This window comes from Pelecanus crispus, chromosome Z, assembly GCF_030463565.1.
Source record: "Pelecanus crispus isolate bPelCri1 chromosome Z, bPelCri1.pri, whole genome shotgun sequence".
Lineage (NCBI taxonomy): Eukaryota > Metazoa > Chordata > Aves > Pelecaniformes > Pelecanidae > Pelecanus > Pelecanus crispus.
Genome location: NC_134676.1, coordinates 69563211 through 69577680, shown reverse-complemented (window position 1 = coordinate 69577680; position 14470 = coordinate 69563211).

Sequence of the window (14470 nt, the reverse complement as noted above, 5' to 3'; positions counted from 1 at the left end):
AAATATGTGCAAATCTAAAGGGCCTTTTGTTGAAAGAGTCCTGAGTTTCAGAAAGCCAGGCAAGAAAGGAAAATAATTCTTTTTTCAGTTCTTTCCTTGTGCTTATTGCTTCAGAGTCCAACTCTGACCCCTGAACTCAGGGTAGATATTTCTACTGTCCTCATCAGCACGCCATCTGACAAGAAGTTGTTAGCTTCTGTCAGGTGTTTTGTTTCCTGCCACATCAGTTCAATGAAAAAAGGACAAATTTAAAAATGTTGGCTGTTCTTATGTTTGAAATACCTATGGTAGAAAAAAAGTTGAAGAAACAGACCTTGTTAAGTAATGAGACCTTGTTTTCTGTATGTGTCACTGGAAACTTTGCCTTTTCAAGGCATGAGTTAAAAACTGAAGAAGCAGACGTGTATTTTTGGTTTCACATCTTTTAACACAAAAGTGATTTCAATGTTTTTAAGCAGTATTTACGCACAATTGTCTACTAAAAGAAATTCAGCAAAGTTTCCATAAATCAGCTGCCACTTTTAATTTTTTCTAATATTTTGAGCTTTCATTTTTAAATCCCCCCCTTTAAAATACTCAGTTGAGTGTTGCAGGACAAACATGTTGGACTTTGTCTTTCAAATACATGGAAAGAGCTTGGCATTTGAATGGGCCAAGATACTTATAAGAGTTTCCATTTCAGGAGTGGACTTTTTGAATGCTCATACAGCAAGTGAGAAAGAATCAGCCCTAATATTCTGCTGTATAAGAATATACCAGGAATAAGTGGTCTACATATACATTTGCATTTGAATTGTCTCTCTGGGATGACAAAGATTTATGAAATTTAATGTTTCAGAATATTCTGACATGTCAAACAGATGTGAAATAACTGAATCAACAGAAATATCAAGATGATTATTTTTAAAAAGAGATAAAGACAGTAAAAAGAGGAGAATAGCAGCAAAAAGATAATAGCAAGCTATTCATAAATGCATCTTTCCTTATCCAGCATTTTGACAAAATTTTGGGTGAGATTTTGTTCTTTCTGTGCCCAATACTTTTTCCACACTCGTAAGTGTGTAAACACTGAAAGAGAGTCACCTTTGTCTCAAGAATTTTCACCTATTCAGGTATTCCTCCGTTACTTGACACAGAACAGACTTTCTTGCTCTGCACATTCTTTTAAACTTCAAAACACATTATAGAGAAGATGACTGTGGCAGTCAGGCAGAGGAACTTTATGACAGCTTTTCACACAATCTATCCTAATATAAGAAGGTGTTTTCTCCCATTACTTTAGAAAAACTGCTTGTGTCATCAGCCTCTCAACACTCAGCATGTTTATGGATCTGTTTGCAACCTTACCATCAAGCTTGCATTTGCAAGTGCTATTTTATATTGTTCTATCAGCCTTTTATCATGACCTTAAAGACTACATTTCTCCAATTATTGATTTAAATCTTGAAAAAAAATCGATGACCATTTGCAGACATCTTACAGACAAGATTTTGGGAGCACAATGGTAGAAGAGAACTTTGAGTAGAAGGAATAGATTTAAATACCAATGATGTCTTCCACTTTTAAACTTTTTCTTACATAAACTTAAACCAGCAAATCTTATAAAGGAGAATTATTTTAAATGCTTTCAGAGGAAAGTCAGGAAAATGATCCTGCCAAATAAAATAAGAACTTTGCCTGAAGCTATCAAGCCATCACTTTGGTAGGGCCTGTGTACATGAAGGACCCCAAGACTAAAAAAAAAAAAAAAAAAGCAACCCAACAAAACTTCTTAAGAATTCAGAAAGGAAATTCTTTTCCTGTATATAAAAGGAAGCCTCTTCCAGCCCTGCCTCGTTAGATGGATATTGCGTTACAATCCTTTCTTTCTACTTTATATGCATCTAAGTCTTGTGCATACATTTCTAAATACTTAGGTGTGTGTATAGGCATCAACATTCTTTAAAATTCAATTTTCTCTAAGTTTTTTTGAAATTCAGCCTATTCCAAAGTTGACTCCCATGTTGCTGCAGGAAAGGACTACTCTAACGTCAGAAGCACACTTCCAAATTCAGTACAAGAGCCTTAAAAATTTATAATAAACTGCACAAAATGGCTTCTGAAATGCATACCTGTTTTATCAGCATAACGTGGGCTCTGTCACAAGCATTAGAGTATTTTAAATAGGCCTGTTCTGTGGTGCTTTCACTCCAGCATAGCTGTGGTCAGGTGAGCAAGGCTGTCTTAGAACTTCATCTAAACCCTCATAGTCTCTTTTTGCCAGCAAAATTGATTCCCCTCTTCCCCATGTCTGTACCAGTTCTGCTTCTGGAATTACCTAAAAGTTTGATCCAGGTTGTCCTTTTGGACAGCTTTTTTCACCTGCATTATTTGAGACATAGACACGCTATGTGTAGACATAAACCATCAGCTGATCTAAACTACTTCAATTTGTTATTATGTGTATTTATACTCTGCCATGCATCATGTTAAATATTAGCCCAAAGAGCAAAACACAGTGGAAAAATACTCCGGTGCCTTGTCCAGGAGCAGTGAGTGCAGTTCCTCAGAACGCCACAACCTCTGGTATCTTTGAGCAATTGTTCTTCTTTCTTTGCCTAAGGTTTTTGTCTCAGGAACTGTGTAGTAATACTTCCTTTCTCCCAAAACTTTTCCTATTTTTATCTTCAGACACTGTAAGCTCCTGGTGCAGGAAAACCCTTGCTGTGTGTTTGACTGGAACCAGAATGAGAAAACTCTGTCTCACCTTCAACTTTTTGTGCACTCTGTTGGAATGACACTAACATAAGTGCTAAAAATACTTGGACAGTTCTGTTGAGGCCATTCAAACTAACATTACTTTTGGCTGTTTTCAGCTTTTTCTCATTGTGCAAGACAGTGGTTTTAAATATGTTATTGCTAAATTAGTGTAACAGTTCCTGTATAAACATAACTAGTTACCATCTAAACAGCTAAAACACCTTTTTTCACGAGGTGCCTGGCTGGGGGGAATTTCCAGTAAGAACTGACATAATACTTCTGCTTGTGAAACAGACTGGCAGGGTCACCTGTGTCATCCCCAGGCTGCACTGCAAAGGCATATCTTTGTGTCAACAGGTCGGTATGACCTGTCCTCATCATTGATGCAAAAGTACTGGCAAGTTTGGAGAACTATAGCTGGCAAACTTAGAAGTTAGCTTTGTGACTTTCACTTGGTGTCGAATGACGGCAACAGACACCTCACTTTAGACAAGCAAAAGAAAAGAAAAACAAGTTTAAAATGGGCAATGTTTTTGACATAGCCTCTACATTTAGAGAAAAGCAAAAACTTATACATATCCTGACCGAAGGCCAAATGCTGAGCCTTGGCTGCATATGCTTGGCTCTCATTGTAATCAGCAGGAACTCTATGTGAGTATATCGAAGGTCAGAACTGAATCTTGATTTGAGCTCAAATCAATATAACCACATGATTTCACCAGCTCCACCTAAGTGTAATAAAGTAGAAATTAAGCCATCATATCACTGATTAATGCATTTCATGTTTAAGTAAAGATACAGAACTTCATTTAAATAAATGGCAGTCCAAGGAAATGAAAGTCGGTGTAAACCAAATTAATACCTTGCTGTACAAAATGTAAAAAACCTAGCCATTTATCAGAATGTAGTTTAATTATTCTGAATGCAAGACAGTAAATCTGTAGGAATAAGAGATGTGCTAAGAAACCAGACATTAAAACTGCAGAAGGAGAAGCAACTGATGGGTGCATTTAAATCAAACATGTCACCTCAACTACAGTGCACAAGTTTAAAGTATAACAAGCAATCTTTAACTGCTGGTGAGAACTGGACAATTCCAGATGCATCCAAAGGAAAGTGCACAGACTGTTCTCCAGTCCTTCTGCAACTGAAGAGAGCAGTATTTTCCCTTCTGAGACTCTTACTGCCTTGAATTAGCTTTGCATCGCCTGTTTCATCTCTGCCCACCATGGCGTCAGACTACAATGAATCTTCTTCTTCCAGAATATCATAGTTTTCATTCCACCTTCTGTCTTGGCTGTCCCTTAGGAAGACAACTGCATGAAGTGTAGGCTCTGACATACAGCATGAGTTAAATTGCCAGGCTGTCTGTTCTTAGCAAGGCAGGGTCTGACGTACAGGGCAGTTTCTAACTCCATTCCAGCAGAAGGCATGTGGGACACCTGCTCTAGCTCTGGTCACTCTTCCGTGCATCCTATGAAGGCAGCCAGGCAGGAATTGCTATTTAAATTTAGTTCATGAATAAATAATTCCTATTTCCTTGTTTATAAACAGGCATATATACAAGTCATGCGTACAGATATAGATACAGTTGTTTAGAGTTGTTTGGTTATATACACATAGATACAGTTGGTTGCGTATAACAACCTGTCCTAAACTGGCACATCTCTCATTGTAATTATTTTTATTAAAAAAGAAAAAACTTTTGGCAAAGAATCTTCCTCATCCATTTGGGATGCACTATTCAATTTACATTCTTAGAACAGGAAAAATTACCCCCCAGAACCTTCCCTTTTCTTTTTTGTGAATATTCAGTTTAGCTGAGTTTATATATTTAGAAAGCAGATTATATTTAGAAAGTAGAAAACTAGTACAGCCAAGGAAAGTATAAAATATTAAATAAATCTGAAGCATTTGCATATTATGAAACAGTTTTTAAATTTCGGTGATCCCAAGTGAGAATGCAGGTTGTGTATTATGGTGTGACACAATACGTGCTCTATTTTAAACTGTATTATGATTTTAAATATTTTACTACTAAAGGAGAAGCACTCAGATCTTAAACAAGCCAGGCTTAGAGTAAGAGCCAGAAGCAATAAAACTGCCTTCCAGCTGCTACTGTGCAACATACCAGCAGAGCCTTTCCTGTTAGCTGCTAGGGTTTATGTTACATTTAACCTTGAGCTGTTCTTGTAATGTGGGGCGTGGCTCCACTTCCCGACTCCATCATGGTCACACTAGTGTGATGATACTTCATCAACATGGCACAGCAATGAAGATGTCTATCGGGGCTCCCCCCAAGAAGGTACTGAGCATTTTGTTTGCACAGACAGCAGACCTGGCTCTTGAATTCTCTCTTCTTGTTTCCCTTAGCCATATACAACCTTTGAGAGTTTGGTCTCAAGCATTAAAAGTACTCCCAAGAACAGGTCTTGCACGTTATGGTGACTCTTCACTCTGAAGCGACAGTTGCTTTGTTATTTCAATAACCTCCTCCTTCAATGTCCCAATTGTGACCACAGCATCCTATCTGTTTGACTTAAAGCAGGAAGTCTTAATGCTAGCAAATATGAAGTCCCTAAGGAAACAGATACCTCTAATGTGCAGAGGCCTGTTAGCTTTGATATAACCACCACAGGCTAGAAGGGAGAGAGGCAAGACAGAGAATTGTGTCAATTTGGTATGTTTTTTTAGCAGGTTCAAGCCCTGAGGTAACATATAGTTTGAAGATGTTTGAAAAGAATATGGTCAAAGAGTGGAAGAAAAATCTAAACATATTCCACACTAGATGTGTCGCTTTGCCTGTCCATTTAAACAGTCCACTCTGCTTTGTCAGAGTTTCTCCATATAATCAAATTCCCCATCCTGGCTGTAGCCCATGATGTGTACAAAATAAGATGGGAGCGATGGAGGAATAAACAAGGATAGAAAGTCAGGAGGAAAAAGGAGAGAAAACAAGATGGAAAGAGGAAAAAATGAGGAAATAAAACCAGATTGTGAGCTAATACTACATTCCCACAGACCCAAACTAGTGAAAAATGAGGTACAAACCACATCAAGACTGTGCTTCAAAATGCCTGGCTTATTCTCACTGCTTTTACTCCAGTGAGATATTACTGGTCAGCATCCAGCAAAGACAACACCCTCTTAACTTGAGAAAACCTTCATCCATACTGAAAAATACAGCTGCAGACCAACAAATGTTCTCCAGTGAGTATGATGCTGCTTACTTAAGGCAAAAAGTGGAAAAAAGAAAGTATCTAATTGGAACTGTAGAGGGAAAAAAAGTGTCTGTGTGGAAAAAGGTAATTTCCGACTTGAAAACTAATCAGGAAAGAGGCTTGAAATAGTGGAACACAGTAAACAAATTCCTCTGAGATGAACTAACATTGTGCCCTGCAATGAAAAGTAATTGGAAAGTAAAGAAAACAAGGGGGTTTGTGCCAGGACATGACAAAAACCATCATGAAGTCTTGGATCACAGCTAGCCCAGGCACTTCTGGTGCTAGGCACCTCTTGGAAGAACAGTCTATCTCCTGTTTGACCCAGGAGAGTTCACAGGAGTTTAAGTGATGGCTGCGTCTGCCGACGGGGACCTAGCATGTATGAAGAACATTACTGCATTGGTGCTGCCCTTTCCAACCCCACAACTGCAAAAACTCACCATTACAATCATTAGGATAGAGATCAACACCCCTGAATCCAGTTCTACTTCTGTGGGAGACAATGGTAAAACTCAAGATTTATTACAAAAACACTTGTCTGAAAAGCTTTTGTGAACTTAGCCTTTGTTTTTTGGGGGTTGATATTACCCTTCTATGAAAGAATCCCAACTCCATCAGGAGCCTTCCTGTAAACCAGCAGGTTGCCATCTTAGACATAAATTTCTTCTGAGATGAAATCAATCGTATGTTCTCATTGTCTCCATGCAGGAAAAGGTTGTATGTGCCTGAAACTTGTCCATCTTTCCTATTTGTACTAGCTGGTCTAATGACGCTTATGGAAAGAAGTAATGTTTTGTTTTGTATAGGTCTCTGGGGCATTCTTCTTACTAATTTATGAATTATAAAACTAAGTTACAAGGCCCACCTTATCACAAAGCCCCCCCACCATTATCGTCTCTAAGTCAATTACCTTCTTTGTGCCTCTTCCAGAAATGTGATGCCAAAGGATGAGTGCATGGAAACTACTGACAAATCTGGAAGAGCCAGTGGTAAACTGAGAAGTTAGCTGAGAAGGAACCTGAGAAGGAACCTAGGAAGGCAGCTGGCAGTGGAAGTCCTGTGTCAACAGACAGGTACTTGGTAAAGAATCTGTGCTTAGGAGACATACCAACAGAGCTGCAGCATCCCAAAAGCATTTAAGAGCCCAGTGTGTACCCCACAACGGTGGTCCAGTGAGAGTGGTGCAGCAGACCTCTATCAATCAGCAAAAAAGAACAGGTCCAGATATACCCATGATTCATTCAAATAAGATGGCGATACTGGCTCCTGTAACCCATGATGTCCCCACCCTTGTAGACAAGGCCATGTACTTTGGCCCCTAATAGGAACTTCATGTACTTACTAAACAAAAATAAATCTCTTCTCAGCACTCTCAGTGTTTGGTATAAGCTATTTGCATCACAATAACATGAGTAGCAATAACATTGAATAATCAGCACTGCTTTTAACTGCTAAGTCATTGCCCTTTCACCAGGCAATAATTTCAGATCTTTTCTAAGGGAACGTTTTCCCCAGAGTCCTCAAGGGAATCTTACATGGGGAGATCTTACGTGATCTTAGGAAGCAAAGACTATGAGTTGATTGAAGACTTCTATAAAAAAATCATGTGATACCTGGTTTGTGTAGGCAACTCTGGTCTTAGAGCCTCATGATTACTGCCAGTAGGACTTCTTGGTTCAAAGTCATCATCTGTTCCTCTTTGCTTCATGGTTCCTCATGCATGGCTCTTTAAATTCTGTTTATTTGAACATGGGATTTCTTCCATGAACCCAGAGTGTGGGGTAGTATGCAGGTGTATCTGTGTGCTAACATAATGTGCTGCTGCTTTTCCATAGTGCCATGTGAAAGAGCAAGCTGAAGGTGCTTCAGGCCACTGTATTTCTTTAAAAAGGTTAGAGCATCTGTGTAGAGGGTTAAAGCAACCACTAGTAGTTCCAAGTTCTCATGTCAGGGAGTAGACCTGGTACAACACCAAAATGTTTTCTTTCTTCCCATCCTAAATCTGAAGGAGGTAGCTGACAGTTGAAGTGGTTGCTGCTTCACTGGATGTGACCTGACCACTACACCTTCCTTTCCACCTTGCACCAAGGACAGCCGAAAGTATGTGTAGGTCCTTATGAACTCTGGTGATTTACTACTGCGCATGTAATAAACCTGGCACCAATTTCAGTGTGTCTTAATACGCAAAGCTGGAGACTGTGGTGGCTCAGAAGCAGCTTCAGCCTGCTATGAGGCTCCAGCCTTGGGAAAATAGATGGGCAGATAGATAGCTGGAGGTAGCAACTGCTTGGCCTGTGCATTTTAAATCACTGGTGAGTCTCGGTCCTGAGTGCTCTTCACTGAACTGTACAAATATCTTCACACAGTTAATCCCAGGGAGTCTGCAGCCCATGGCAAAGCCTGAGCTTTGGAATCTCTCTGTCATATGTTATAGCTGGGTCTCAACAGGGTTTGCAAGCCCAAGCTAGTAGCACTGTGAACATGCAGTCATTTGCAGTCACTTCGTTTTTCTCAAGTGGCAGTCAGATATCCCTTATGGCTATTCAAATAATAGAGAGAAGCAACGGTTTCAAAGAAATGCTTATAATTAAGGTAAGCATTTAATGTTGCAATGACTGCGTGACTCACTCATTTAGTTGGGATCCTCTTACTAGCGGCTCCACAGGTGCAAATAAGGAAATTCGAAAGGCAAGTCAGTATTTGGGTCTTGTTTTGTTTAGAACTAACTGGTTTCCAAACCCCCACCTTTATTTTAGTATGAGTCTATGGAAAGAATTTTCCATTTGTTTTGAATCATTTTCAGCTCTGTGGAAAACACCTGCACAAGTGGTTGAGACTTTTTGATTATGAAAGATGCTTTTATTGAATGTTATGATTGTGACTTCAGAGTCAAAAAGACTACTACAAAATATCTAGTGTTACTTCCTTTGGGAGTGGACTTTCCCTGTAAAGGAGCATTTGATATTTCTAGTTCTTAGTTCAACTTTTTAGTCTTACAATAGAAGTGCAAGGTAACTGAATCATAGATGTTCTATAAGAACATTTTCTCTTCTTATATTTTAGCTGTCCATGGAAGATGATATTTTGAAGATGATAGGCAGCAACAGAAATACAGACTAGCTAAATGGACTGGAAACTGGCATGGGGTTTCCAACACCTTTGTAGAGCTATCTGCCCTGTCTGACAGAAGGTCACCAATTTCACTGTGCCTCAATTCCCTTATTATTAAAGAACTTAGTATTCCTCATCTGCCACAGGCTTGATACAGTAAGAATAAATATTCTTAGGAGCTCAGATGCTGCAGCAGTTGAGGCTATACAAGTTACTTAGGCATAATTTAGCTCCTTTAGTGTATCAGAGTCTAATTCTCTAATACCTATAACATACTTCCATGATCCATGGAGGAATGGCACTAGTGATGTCACATTGCATATATGAAGGCAACAATAATTTACATTCTTGCACCTTATGTATTTCATTTTCATTGAGAACCCTGAGTACTTTTCCTGCCTGGTTTAAGAAAGTTTACAATTGGAATATTGCACTGCTTCGCACAGTGAGCTAACCACTCTGTTAACAAAAATTCTGAGTTTGGAGAGTCGCCAGATGACTTAGGCTGATTTTTCAAGTGCTTTGTGCCAACAGAGCAGGGACCAGAATTCAAACCATAAACCTTAACCCAAGGGTTTTATTTTTCCAAGATATCAGAATCATTTGTAGGTACTGCAAATGAAAGGACTTCCTTAATCTGAATTTATGTTGCAATGAAGCAATGAAGTGAAGTGCAAAAGCAGAGAGGTGTGCTATTTGTTTTAACTAATCATAGAACCATAGAATCATTTAGGTTGGAAAAGACCTTTAATATCATCCAGTCCAACCATTAACCTAACACTACCAAGTCCACCGCTAAACCAATTACGGGTAGAGTATAATTAATTTCATGTTTCTTGGTTTGGTGGCTGGATTATTTTTTAATGAAAGTAAAACTAGAATAGAAACATTAAGGTTGGAAAGGACCTCTAAGATCATCAGTCCAACCATCAACCCAACACCACTATGCCCACTAAACCATGTCCCAAAGTGCCACATCTACCCATTTTTGGAACACTTCCAGGGATGGGGACTCCACCACCTCTCTGGGCAGCCTCTTCCAATGCTTGAACACTCTTTCAGTAAAGAAATTTTTCCTAATATCCAATCTAAACCTCCCCTGATGCAACTTGAGGCCGTTTCCTCTCGTCTTATCACTAACTACATGGGAGAAGAGACCAACACCCACCTCACTACAACCTCCTTTCAGGTAGTTGTAGAGAGCTATAAGGTCTCCCCTCAGCCTCCTCTTCTCTAGACTAAACAACCGCAGTTCCCTCAGCTGCTCCTCCTAAGACTTGCTCTCTAGACCCTTCACCAGCTTCATTGCCCTTCTCTGGATGTGCTCCAGCACCTCAATGCCTTTCTTGTAGTGAGGGGCCCAAAACTGGACACAGTATTCCAAGTGCAGCCTCACCAGCGCCGAGTACAGGGGGACAATCACCTCCCTGCTCCTGCTGGCCACACTATTCCTGATACAAGCCAGGATGCTGTTGGCCTTCTTGGCCACCTGGGCACACTGCTGGCTCATGTTCAGCCGGCTGTCGACCAACACCCCCAGGTCCTTTTCTGCCAGGCAGCTTTCCAGCCACTCTTCCCCAATCCTGTAGTGTTGCATGGGGTTGTTGTGACCCAAGTGCAGGACCCGGCACTTGGTCTTGTTAAACCTCATACAGTTGGCCTCGGCCCATCGGTCCAGCCTGTCCAGGTCCCTCTGCAGGGCCATCCTACCCTCCAGCAGATCGACACTGCCACCCAGTTTGGTGTCATCTGCAAACTTACTGAAGGCGCACTCAATCCCTTCATCCAGATCGTTGATAAAGATATTAAACAAGGCTGGCCCCAAAACTGAGCCCTGAGAACATCGCCTGTGACCAGTCGCCAACTGGATTTAACTCCATTCACCACAACTCTCTGGGCTTGGCCACCCATCCAGTTTTTTACCCAGCGAAGAGTACACCTGCCTAGGCCATGAGCCGCCGGCTTCCCTAGGAGAATGCTGTGGGAGATGGTGTCAAAGGCTTTACTGAAGTCCAGGTAGATGACATCCACAGCCTTTCCCTCATCCACTAGGTGGGTCACCAGGTCATAGAAGGAGATCAGGTTGGTCAAGCAGGACCTGCCTTTCATGAATCCAAATGATCAGGCTGGCCCTGGTTGACCTGCACATGCCTGTTGAGCGCACTCAAGATGAACTGCTCCATAATCTTCCCTGGTACTGAGGTCAGGCTGATAGGCCTGTAGTTCACCAGATCCTCCTTCCGGCCCTTCTTGTAGATGAGCATCGCATCGGCAATCCTCCAGTCATCTGGGACCTCCCCCGTTCACCAGGACTGCTGATAGATGGTGGAGAGTGGCATGGCAAGCTCCTCCTGATGCAATGATGTGGGAAGAAGTTTTCCCTCTCACACTTGTCTTTTGTCCAGAGACTCTAATTCTGAATACTTCTGGCCAACATGAAACACTGGATGGCAAAGCTTTTCTCAAGCAGTGAGAGAGTACCTTTTCACTCATAAATAACCGTGTTCAGGGATGGCCACAGTTCGAAGTCTCAGGTAATAAATGTAAACAGAATTAAGCACTCAGTCCCAGTAAAGGCTTAAAATAAAACCCATTGTTTCAACCAATGTAAAACATTATAAGTCAGTTGACGACAGCATTGGTATTCTAACCTATGTTGAATAAAGATCTAGCCCAAAAAGGTGATAAGTCTTCCTCTAGCCCCAGAGTTTAAACAGGACTATTTTGCACATTTCCTTTGAAGCAAGCTTTTACAAATGTTGTGTTCTTCCCTATGAATACGCTTGGTAAGTATTCTCATACCAGCAATCCCAGGCCCTTTCAGAGCCCTAGTTATGACAAAGGAATAGCTATATGCCACAGTTCTGAGTGCCTCCCAGCAGGTTTTTCAGTATTTCAGTGTTAGGTTCAGCCAGGGCTTTTATAACCGTATGTAACCAGACCTCAAATGAACTTGGTCTTTGCAGTAGCAACAGACCCTCAGCATTTACAGAGTAGTTCTCTAAATTCTGGAGCTATTACTGCTCCTCCTCAAGATTGCCTGTTCTTATGCTTAGGACACGCACTTTCAGGGCCATCGTCTAAGTGAGCAATTGACAGGAGGTCTCTGCACCTAGCACCCAGCCCTCACACAGCTGTTTTGCAGCTCTCTTAAGGGCAAAGTTTTGTGCCTGCCTGCACATAGAAACAATGGAAGAAACATTTTTCATGCTTATTTGATCAGAGTGCTGATTGCAAACAGGTGATGTGTTGCAGGGGCATCTTTTTCAGCTACAGCAAGAAGAGGAGGTTCATCTTTCTGGCTGCTGCTCTCAGAGCTTCCTGAGACAGTGACTTACAAAGAAAATCAAACACTTTGCATTCACGATGTGCTTTAAAAAACAAACAAAAATTAAAAACAGAGATACTGAGGGTCTGAGTCTGAATACTGAGTGGGAGCAGAGAGCAGGATATATCTGTTTTTTGGAGCAGATATTTTGCTTTCTGGTCATTGAACACGTTTTGCTCATGGTAGCTTTGTGATTCATGTGGATCCTGGGGACACTGGCCAGATCAGAGTAGCATGTGCCACACAATCCTCTTATGTCATTTCTCTAATTATTATGAATAAAGGAAGCAGGCTAATGAAGTTTCATCCCCTAAGAAATACATTAATCACATTTAATCATCATGTTTTAAAATGTTCTTCACCACCATTGGCCATAAGTCAGCCAGCTAGCTAAACTAAACCTGCGACAGCACAGGGCCCTGAAAGAATATAAATCTAAAACCACAGCAGGATGGGGATGAAAAATAAACCGAAGCATGGGCCAGTGAACAGCATATATGCTTTGTGGTTCAGAAAAGGATTTTTTTTCCTACTGAGAAATGAAGTGCAAATAGAGTTGATTTTAACATTATGTGTTCCTCTGAACCTACAATGAGACAGAAAGGAAGCACACCTCAGATGTCAAGAAGTTAGGCTTTAAGAGAAAATAATGTACTCATCTGTCTTTACCAAGGTTTTTAGTGAATTGGAGAGTAAAAGCAAAGAGGAAACAGGTCTGGAAAAGCCATGTTTCATTATTTGTTAAAAAAAGCCAAACATTTCTTGTATAGCGTGCAGGAATGATCAATTAGGTCAGAAGAGTTTGTGTGTTGCTATTTTGGGGGTCATTCATCCCTGAAGAAATACAATGTCATGTAAAGTACCCCCGGGATTCAAAGATTTGAGATCTAATTATTGAATAAAGCTTCCTATGAGCTACAAGGGTCAGAACTAGTCTTGAAGGCCTGCACAATTAGCCTGTGGTGATTTTGTTTCCTTTACTAGCCAGAGAGGTTGGAGCTACTCTCCATGCCTGGAACAATAAGACTCCCTGACATTTAAGGACAGCAAAGTCTTTCATGAGCTAAACCAGCAGGAGCAGAATATATAGTATGATTGAAAAGTACTGAGCTTCACGTCATCCTGCTTGTCTCTGCAAACAGTGTCACTGTAGGCAGGTCATGTCTTTTAACCTTGGGAAGGCTATATTCTTGCAATACAGCTTTCTCTTGGCCATGAGAGGAGTGTGAAAAAATAACTATAAGGATTAGCTAGTGAATAGCTCATCTCGTATCTTCGTGGTTTAGGGAAAAAACTTTGTAGTGGAAGCAGGGTTACATATAGGGTGAGTTTTGATTCTGCTGTGTTGCTCTGTACATCAACAACATAAGAAGATGAATAATGCTCAAACATCAAGAGACTTAACTGTCACCCAGGTTTAAATAACAGATTGAACTAATTCGTGTATGCTAAGATTTTGTAGTGAGTTAGACAGAAAGTAACTCTAGGCTTGATTATCCACAAGAACGTTAAGAAACTGTGCTTACGCAGCAAGGGACCCTCTCCCAGCAACAATTCCTGTTAGAGGCTTCAGAGCTCCCACACCTCAGCATGGGAAGAAAAAGAGCTGCTCACCTGCTGGTTATACATAGGTGGAAATCCCCAGAACACGTCCTGAGCTTCTGTGAATCTTGTCCTCATCAGCCATAGCCACACAGACAGGGATAGCATTTCCATTCTTGGAAGAGTCCCTGTTGTCAGCTTTTCCCTTTCATATGGCATATGCCCTCCCAGGCATTCTTTGTGGCAGAACCTTCCCGTGTAATACATGTGTTTGATAAACAACTTCTCTTCTTGCAAAATTTCTAATAATGACTCTCCAAAACAACAACAAAGCCACCAAACCCTTGCAATTTCCTGAATTCATGTAAATATTGCACTTCATTCCACTCTTGGCATTACTTTGCCTCCCTATGCCTTTGTGTTGAAGCTCCTTCACTGAAATCTTTGTTAACACACCAAACCATACTTAGACTGAGTTCCTCCTGCTGTTGCCAGCCTGAATGATTTCATAGTATTAATGGTTTAG